This window comes from Penaeus monodon, chromosome 1 (genome assembly GCF_015228065.2).
Source record: "Penaeus monodon isolate SGIC_2016 chromosome 1, NSTDA_Pmon_1, whole genome shotgun sequence".
Taxonomy (NCBI): Eukaryota; Metazoa; Arthropoda; class Malacostraca; order Decapoda; family Penaeidae; genus Penaeus; species Penaeus monodon.
Genome location: NC_051386.1, coordinates 24,598,591 through 24,606,678, shown reverse-complemented (window position 1 = coordinate 24,606,678; position 8,088 = coordinate 24,598,591).

Here is an 8,088-nt window from a genome sequence, read left to right as displayed (position 1 = left end):
CAAAAACAGCAGTCAACGGGAGCCTTATCTTTTCAAAAAGGGGAGTTTATTTTTGGGAGGTTTGCTTTTTTTGAACCTTTTTCTGTGGTTCTTTTTTGCATTTTAGTATGGTGGGAAATATTTTTTATTGGAGATATCTGGGTCGCGCGGAGAGGTTTCCCCTCTTGGGAAGTTCGGGAAGTCTTTTCTCTTGTGACTGCCCCCAAACAGGGTGCTGGGGAGCAGGAACAAAGTCTGGTCGTTTTTTTACAACTTCTTGTCGCCCGAGGGCCCCCTTTCCAGGCCCCAGGTGTGATCCCCTTTGGGCAAGTTTGGGTTTTTTTTTTTTGTGTCCCTTTAGCCTTTTTTCAAAACCCCATTTAGGCTTGGCCTTGCAGCCCCGGGTTTGGGCTCTTCCCTTTCGATATTTGGGAAGCGCCCATGACCTGTGGCGTGATGGATCACTCCACATCATATAATAATGAGAACCAAGTACACCTTTTTTGACTCCTATCGTGGGGTTTGAGGGCGAGTTTTTCATCCTCTCCCCCGCGAGCCCAAAAAGGGGGAAGCTTATGTTAGAACAAATGTCTAAGAAACACAGGGGTGGTGAGAGGATATACGCACCAAGGGCCCTTTGTAGCCCCACTCACGGGACCATGTGAATGCCAACAGCGACATTGACTGCTTGGCCCTAGCTTCCCGAAGGAGACCACCCGATTGATCGCCCGGGCCGGATCAACCACCCTCATTTTGGAAAAAGGGGGCCCAAAAAGAGGCGTGTTACTAGCCGAGGGTGTATCATGAAGGGCATCGCTCAACCTCCGGGGACTCCAGTCCCCAAGCGCACAAGGATCCCACGCACGGCAAACGGGGGGTATAGTGAACCCCGGGGGAAAGATAGAGGGGGATACCCTTCCACCTACAAGACAGACACATTTTTTGGAACCCTTTGTTCCCCCTCCCCAGTGAGACAGCCCCCCAAAGGCGAGTCCCTCAAAGGGGGAGCTCAGGTTACCCCTCAAAGAGGAGCTCCAGTGGGGGACCAAGAGTGGGTAGTTTTACTAATGCAATCCGTGTGTGTGACACGCACGCGCCGGCATGTGCGTGTGCGTGCATACATACATGCCGCAAAGGATATATATATATTAAAATATATATTATATATAATATATATAATATAATATATAAAACTACATACAAAACATCATCAATACATAAATTATATATATATTATATATATAATACATATAAAATTTTATACATATATATAATATATATTATTTTATATATTATATTAAATAAAATAATATATATTAATATATATTTTATATATATATATATATAATAATTTTATATATTAAAATTAATATATATATATTAAAATTATACATATTATTAATATATATATATATTAATATATATATATATATATATATATATTATATATATATCCTTTGCGCGCATGTATGTATGCACGCACACGCACATCGCCGTGCGCGTGCGTGATCACACACACGGATTTGCATATAGTGAAGCCTACACCACTCTTGGTCCTGCCACTGGAGCCTCCTCTTCGAGGTGTAGGACCTGAGCTCCCTCTTTGAGGTGACTCAGCCTTTGGGTGGCTGTCTCACTGGAGAGGGAGGAACAAAGGCTTCCAAACAATGATGTCTGTCTTGTAGGTGGAAGGGTATCCCCTCTAGTCTCTCCCCAGGGGTTCACATATACCCACCTGTTTGCCGTGCGTGGCATCCTTGTGCGCTGTGGAGACTGGAGTCCTGGAGGTTGAGCGATGCCGTTCATGAGTACACCCTGCGGCTAGTAACACGCCTCTTTGGCCCCTTATTCCAACATGACGGGTGGTCTGATCTCGGCCCGGTCAGATCAATCGGCTGGTCTCCTTCGGGAAGCTAGGGCCAAGCAGTCAATGTCGCTGTTGGCATTCACACTGGTCCCGTGAGTGGCGCTACAACGGCCATTGGCTGCGTATATCCTCTCACCACCCCTGTGTTTCTTAGACATTAGTTCTAACATACAGCTTCCCCTTGTTGGACTCGCTGGTGGCTGAGAGGATGAAATAACTCGCCACTCAATCCCGACGATAGGAGAGTCAAGATGGTGCTACTTGGCTTCTCATTATTATATGATGTGGATGTGATCACATCACTGCCACAGGTCATGGACGCTTCCCAAATATCGAAAGGGAAGAGCCCAACCAGGCTAGCTGCAAGGCCAAGCCTAAATGGGGTGTTTGTAACAAGGCTAAAGGGACACAAAAAACAAATATCCCAACTTTGCCAAGGGGCATCACACCTGGAGCCTGGAAAGAGGCGGCCCTCGGGCGACAAGAAGTTGCTAAAAAGCGACCAGACTTTGTTCCTGCTCCCCCAGGCACCCATGTCTGGGGACAGAATAAAAGAGGAAAGACTTCCCGAACTCCTAAGAGGAAGGAAGCCCCTCCACAGCCGACACCAGATATCTCCAATAAAAAGTAGTTTCCCACCATTACTAAAATGCAGAAAAAGAACCACAGAAGAAAGGTTCAAAAACACTGCAAAAGCCTCCCAAGAGATAATCTCCTCTTTGATGAAGAAGATAAGGCTCCTGTTGACTGCTGTAGTCACTGCAGCAGCAACAGCTTTGGGGAGGTCCAGTGAGGAGGCGGAGAAAGCAGTCACGGTCGCCATGACGGCAATGACCCAGACTGTTACAGTCCTGAAAGGGAAGAAGCTGAACAGAGCCAAAGTAGCCCCACCCTTACCCCAGGACGAGCCAAAACAGGCTGAATCTGTGCAGCCAGTGCCAAGGCTAGCTGACCTTACTAAGGTAAAGTCAGCAAAGAAAAAAGATACACAGACAAAGCCTCAAGTGAGAAAAGCTAAACACAAAAGTCAGAGCTACCAAAGGCTCTCCACTTCCCAGTGGACCCTGGTTAGCCTGAGAACGGATGAAGATCCCTCAGCCAGCGAGGACTTCACGATGAAGTTGTCAGACTCCGACACAGCTGACTCTGAAGCCGAATATAAAGACGTCTCTGATGTAACTATCACCAAGTAACATCATGACACAATCTAAGCATACTTCAGTGGAACATCTATGGCTTCAATACAAAGAATGTCATCCTCCACGCAATAGTGCGATCAAGAAATATTGACATTGTCATGCTCCAGGAGACATCAATAGAGGAGACTGTTTGCTTCTCAGGCTATCTTGTCTTCATGCTGCCAAGCACATGCTCCGCAACAGCCAATGCACCGCACTATGGAGAGGATGTTGAATCTCTTGCCATTAAGATTCACCTGGTTGGGTGGCCCCTCAAGCTGTACAACGTGTACAGCAGGCCAGGCTGTAGGAGCTTAGACACCAGCCAGGTCTGTACTACTGTAGCACAAGACCGAGTGATCATAGGGGGAGACTTCATTGCACACCACCCCATCCTGGCTCCCTGCTGGGCACCAGATGCAGCAGGCTATTATAATAAATTGATGGGGAGTGTCTGTAGTGGGTGTGAGTGCCCACAGGTATGGCTGGGTGCCGTTGGTGAAGTCGGAGATCAACAGGGGAGCCAGCAGGCTCCCAAGTCGGTTAAAGACTGGGCAGTGCTTGTGTTGCTGCTACTGTTGTCTTGTTCTGCTGGAGGATCGGGGAATGCTGATCTCGGTTCGGATTCTGCGGCTTAAGTACACGGGCACTGTGTAAGTGGATAGGGAACAAGGGGAGCCCGATGTCCAATGAGCGCGGACATGACTGTAGACCTGATGTGACCCAACCTGAGAAACTATGCTGAACTTCAGGTTGCGGGGTCGTACTGCTACAGGTACTCTCCCTCCAGAAAAAGAGCAAAGCTAGCGAGTGAAATACCATGACTTGTCGCTCCAGGTTCACCAGTATAGTAGATGATTGGTTGTGCATCTACTATCTTGGACAACTGGTGTCTTATCTCTTTGGGGAGTATTTGTTGTGTGTGTGTGTGCCCACAGGTATGGCTGCGGGCAGGCTCCCCAGTCGTCTAAGAACTGGGCAGTCCTAGTGTTGCTGCTGCTGTTGTCTTGTTCTGCTGGAGGATCGAGGAATGCTGATCTCGGTTCGAATTCTGCAGCTTAAGTACATGGGCGCTGTGTAAGTGCACAGGGAACGAGGGGAGTCTGATGTCCAATGAGCGCAGACATGGCTGTGGACCTGATGTAACCCAACTTGGGAAACTAAGCTGAACGTCAGGTTGTGGGGTCGTGTTGCTACACCATCACATAGCCAACGTGCTTGAGACCTTCCCTGAGATCGCTCTTCTCTACAGCCAAGAGCCAACGCATGTCAGAGGAGGGGTCCTAGACCTTACCCTAGCCACTGCGGCTCTGGTGGAGAGAATTAGATGGTGTGTCGATGAGACTGTCACAAGTGACCATTATGGCACTACCCTCATGGCCCAGCCCAAATGCCACAACCAAATCCAAGATGGAAAAGACAAGGCCAAGTGGCAAGCCTTTCAGAATGCCTTGGCCCACTGTCTTAGAAGCAATGAACCCCCACAGAGTGAAAATGTGGAAGTGCTTGAAGCCAGACTTATCAGTGCCATAAATCAAGCAGCCTCACAGACTATTCCTAAAACTCGGCCATGGTCCAGGAGTTACAAAGACGCCTGGTACTTTAATGACGAGAATAAGGAAGTCAACCACAGAGTGAACATGTATAGAAAACATTTCCGAAGGCAAAGAACCCCTGACAACCTAGCCCTCCTAAGGAAAGCAGCAGGGATGCCAAGGAAACTGCCATAAGAGTCAGGCAGGAAAAATGGCTGGAATGGTGTAAGTCCTTTGACCACCAAACCACCCTTGCAGAGCTGTGGCAACACGTCAGGCAAGCTACTAGCCACTCAGCCCCGAGGTGCACACACCACGACCCTCAAGCAGAAGCAAACAGACTGGTGCACGAGTTCTCTGTGAGAACAAACAGCAACAGTCTGCCATCTGAACTAAGGGCAACCAACAACGCCTACAACCAGGCAGACTTGCTCATATCAGAGAAAGGACAGCCGAACCCGTTAACTCAGATGTTATCTTCTCCCCGATGGAACTAAGACAAACCTACAAAAACAGTTCTTGCACAGCCCCAGGTTCTGATGGGATCTCGTACCCCATCATTTCCCACCTAGGACTGTCAGGTGAGCTTGCATTCCTGCAACTCATCAACAAGTCCTAGGAAACTTCCACTCTACCTCAGAACTGGAAGAGGGTCATCATAGTTCCCATCCCAAAGCCAAAGGAGCCCCATCTCTCTCCTCAGCTGTCTGGGCAAGATGGCTGAGAGAATGGTACTAAACCGACTCCAGTTGAAAATGGGACCCCCACATGAACACCTCCATGGGTTCACAAGGGGCATGAGCACATCACACAGCATAGCCATGCTCTAAGCACAATCAGCACCGTCACTTCTGTGGTAGTATTCCTAGACCTTGAGAAGGCTTTTGAAGAAGCAAGTCCTCTTGCTATTCAGGAGACCCTGATCTAGAAGGGAATCAGAGGAAAGCATCTGGCTTGGATAGGTGACTATTTCAGGAACAGAGCAGCCAAATTCAGATTCCAAGGTCACCTATCACAGCACATTCCACTAGAAAATGGAACACCTCAGGGTGGGGTCCTCAGTCCAGTCCTTTTCAACACCCTAATGTCCTGCATCCTCAACATACAGCTCCCAGTGGGGTGCAAGATCATCTCCTATGCAGACGACCTTGCAATCATCTCCACTGGAGCACACTGCCTAAGTAAAGCCCAGTGCTGTCTGGACCTTGTATCTGAGGAGTGCTGTAGGACAGGACTAAAGATCTCTGCAGCCAAATCCAAAGCCATGGCTCTGAGACTAAATGTTCAAGGCACAAGTCTGAGAATCCAGGCAATGGACTTAGAATGGGTCCAGGTCTTTCAATACCTTGGGGTAATGATTGACCGGACCCTCTCCTTTAAAAAGGAGGTCCTGTACTTGGTTGACCGAACCAAAGCAAGACTGTTTGTCATGAGGGCAATGTCCGGGAGACACATAGGAGCCAGACATAAAGTACTAAGATCATTCTACGTGCATGTCATCCGTCCCATTGTGGACTATGCTTCGGTCTCCCTGATTGCCAAAATTAAGAGAAAAATTGGAGACGGTCTAAAATGAAGCTGCCAGGATCATTATGGGTGCCCCAAGGTGGACGAAGGCCCTCAACCTCCTCATGGAAGCAGACCTTCTCCCCCTGAAATCACGAATTGATCTAATGGCAGCTCGGTTCCTTTCATAGGTCATCCAAGCCCCCAGGAACACAAACATACTCAGACGCCAAGAACAAGACCATGAGCTGTTTGCAAATAACTCCTGGCTGTCTCACACAGCCAAGGTGTTGATGCACTATCAGCTCAAAGAACAACTACTTGCCAAGGACATGGACTTCCCCAACCCTGACTTTGTTGAAACCCTGCTATGGGCACAAACCTTGATCGAGTTCTCAGTTATGAGCTTGTCAAGGAGAAAGAATCAATACACCATGCCCAGTCTAAAGGAGGAAGCTGAGTGGGTCATTGCAGCCATCACTCCTCCAGGTAGTAGAACCTACTTCACGGATGAATCAGTCGATCCGTTAAACCAAACTGCAGGCGCTGGCTTTGCAGCAAGGGATGCCACTCAATACATGAGGGTAACAGACAACGCGTCCTCACTACAGGCAGAGGCAATTGCGATCATGGGAGCTCTAGCCCATGCATTCCTGAGGGAAGGACATGTAGTCATACATACTGACACCAGGCAGCCATTGACTGTCTACAGCAAAGCTCACCCAAAGACAACATTAAACTGGGTCCCTAGCCACATAGGCATCAGAGGGAATGAGCTTGCTGACAGACTAGCTGACATTGGCAGGGGTATACCCCCAGATCCCATGATCATAAAACCGAGCCGAAAAATATTAAGGCAGAAGTGTAATGCCACAGCTCGTGTCTTCCTCCTGCAGCTTCACAGAGAGAAAACTAGATCCTCCCACTCGGCCAGATGGTACTCAGACGCCACAGACTATGAGCCATTGGCACTCTCTGAAGCAATCAATAGAGGTACTGAAGTCATTCTTCACTGAATCAGACTAGGTTACAATTGCGCATGGCAGATTATAGAGACAATTGACCATGAAGACAGGTATTGCATGCACTGTGGCGAGCCGAACGCCACGTTGGTACATTACTTACAGAATTGTGAGCACACAGAATTTCTGAGACAAGAACCGCGCACAACAGCCACCGGACCGGTAATGAGATTATGCCGCATGCTTATACCATGGCAGCAGGAGCTCCTGCTGGCAATCCCGCCACCACGGTAAGCATAGACAGAGAACAATATAAGAAGGCCATAAATAGCTGACATAGGCTAGGCCACATGAATGAAGTCCAAATAAACCTAAATACGGTAGTGGGTGAATCTATCGTAGGTATGATGGTGAGTTAAGAACTACCAACAATGTTTACCAACTACTCCCCTGGGGAAGGGTCACGGGTCAGCCACCCCAGTATAAAGACCCAGTCAACTACATGATGTCAAAATGGCACCATGTAATTTGTCAAACACCACATCGGTGATGGCACAAATGTGTGTGTGTGTGTGTGTGTGTGTGTGTGTGTGTGTGTGTGTGTGTGTGTGTGTGTATTTAGATAGATAGATAGATAACGAAATTATGACATGGTGTTTGTACACTAGAGCGTTATCGATGTGCCCTGTCTTCGTCGTACCCGGGCAAAAGCGCATAGCTGCTTCCAAGGTCTCTATAAGTTAATACATTTATTGAGCTTGGCTGCACCGACATGGCCTCGGGTTCTGCACGAGTGAAGCCAACGAGGCCGGCCTCCGCTCCGTCAGATTATAACTGATGGCGAGAAGTGAGCGAGGGCAAGCCAGCAAGACGAGCGCCTGCCGCACTGATTGCCTCGTGCCGCCTCAGTCACGACCGCATGCGGGCGGGGGACGGGGTGGGGGGCATGATGGATGTAGTTGGGTTTAACAGGAAAGCCGCAGCGACGTTTGGCCCGGGCACCACACACCCTTTTAGCCACGGGGGGGGATGGACGGAAAAAGGGAAAAAAATAAAAAAGG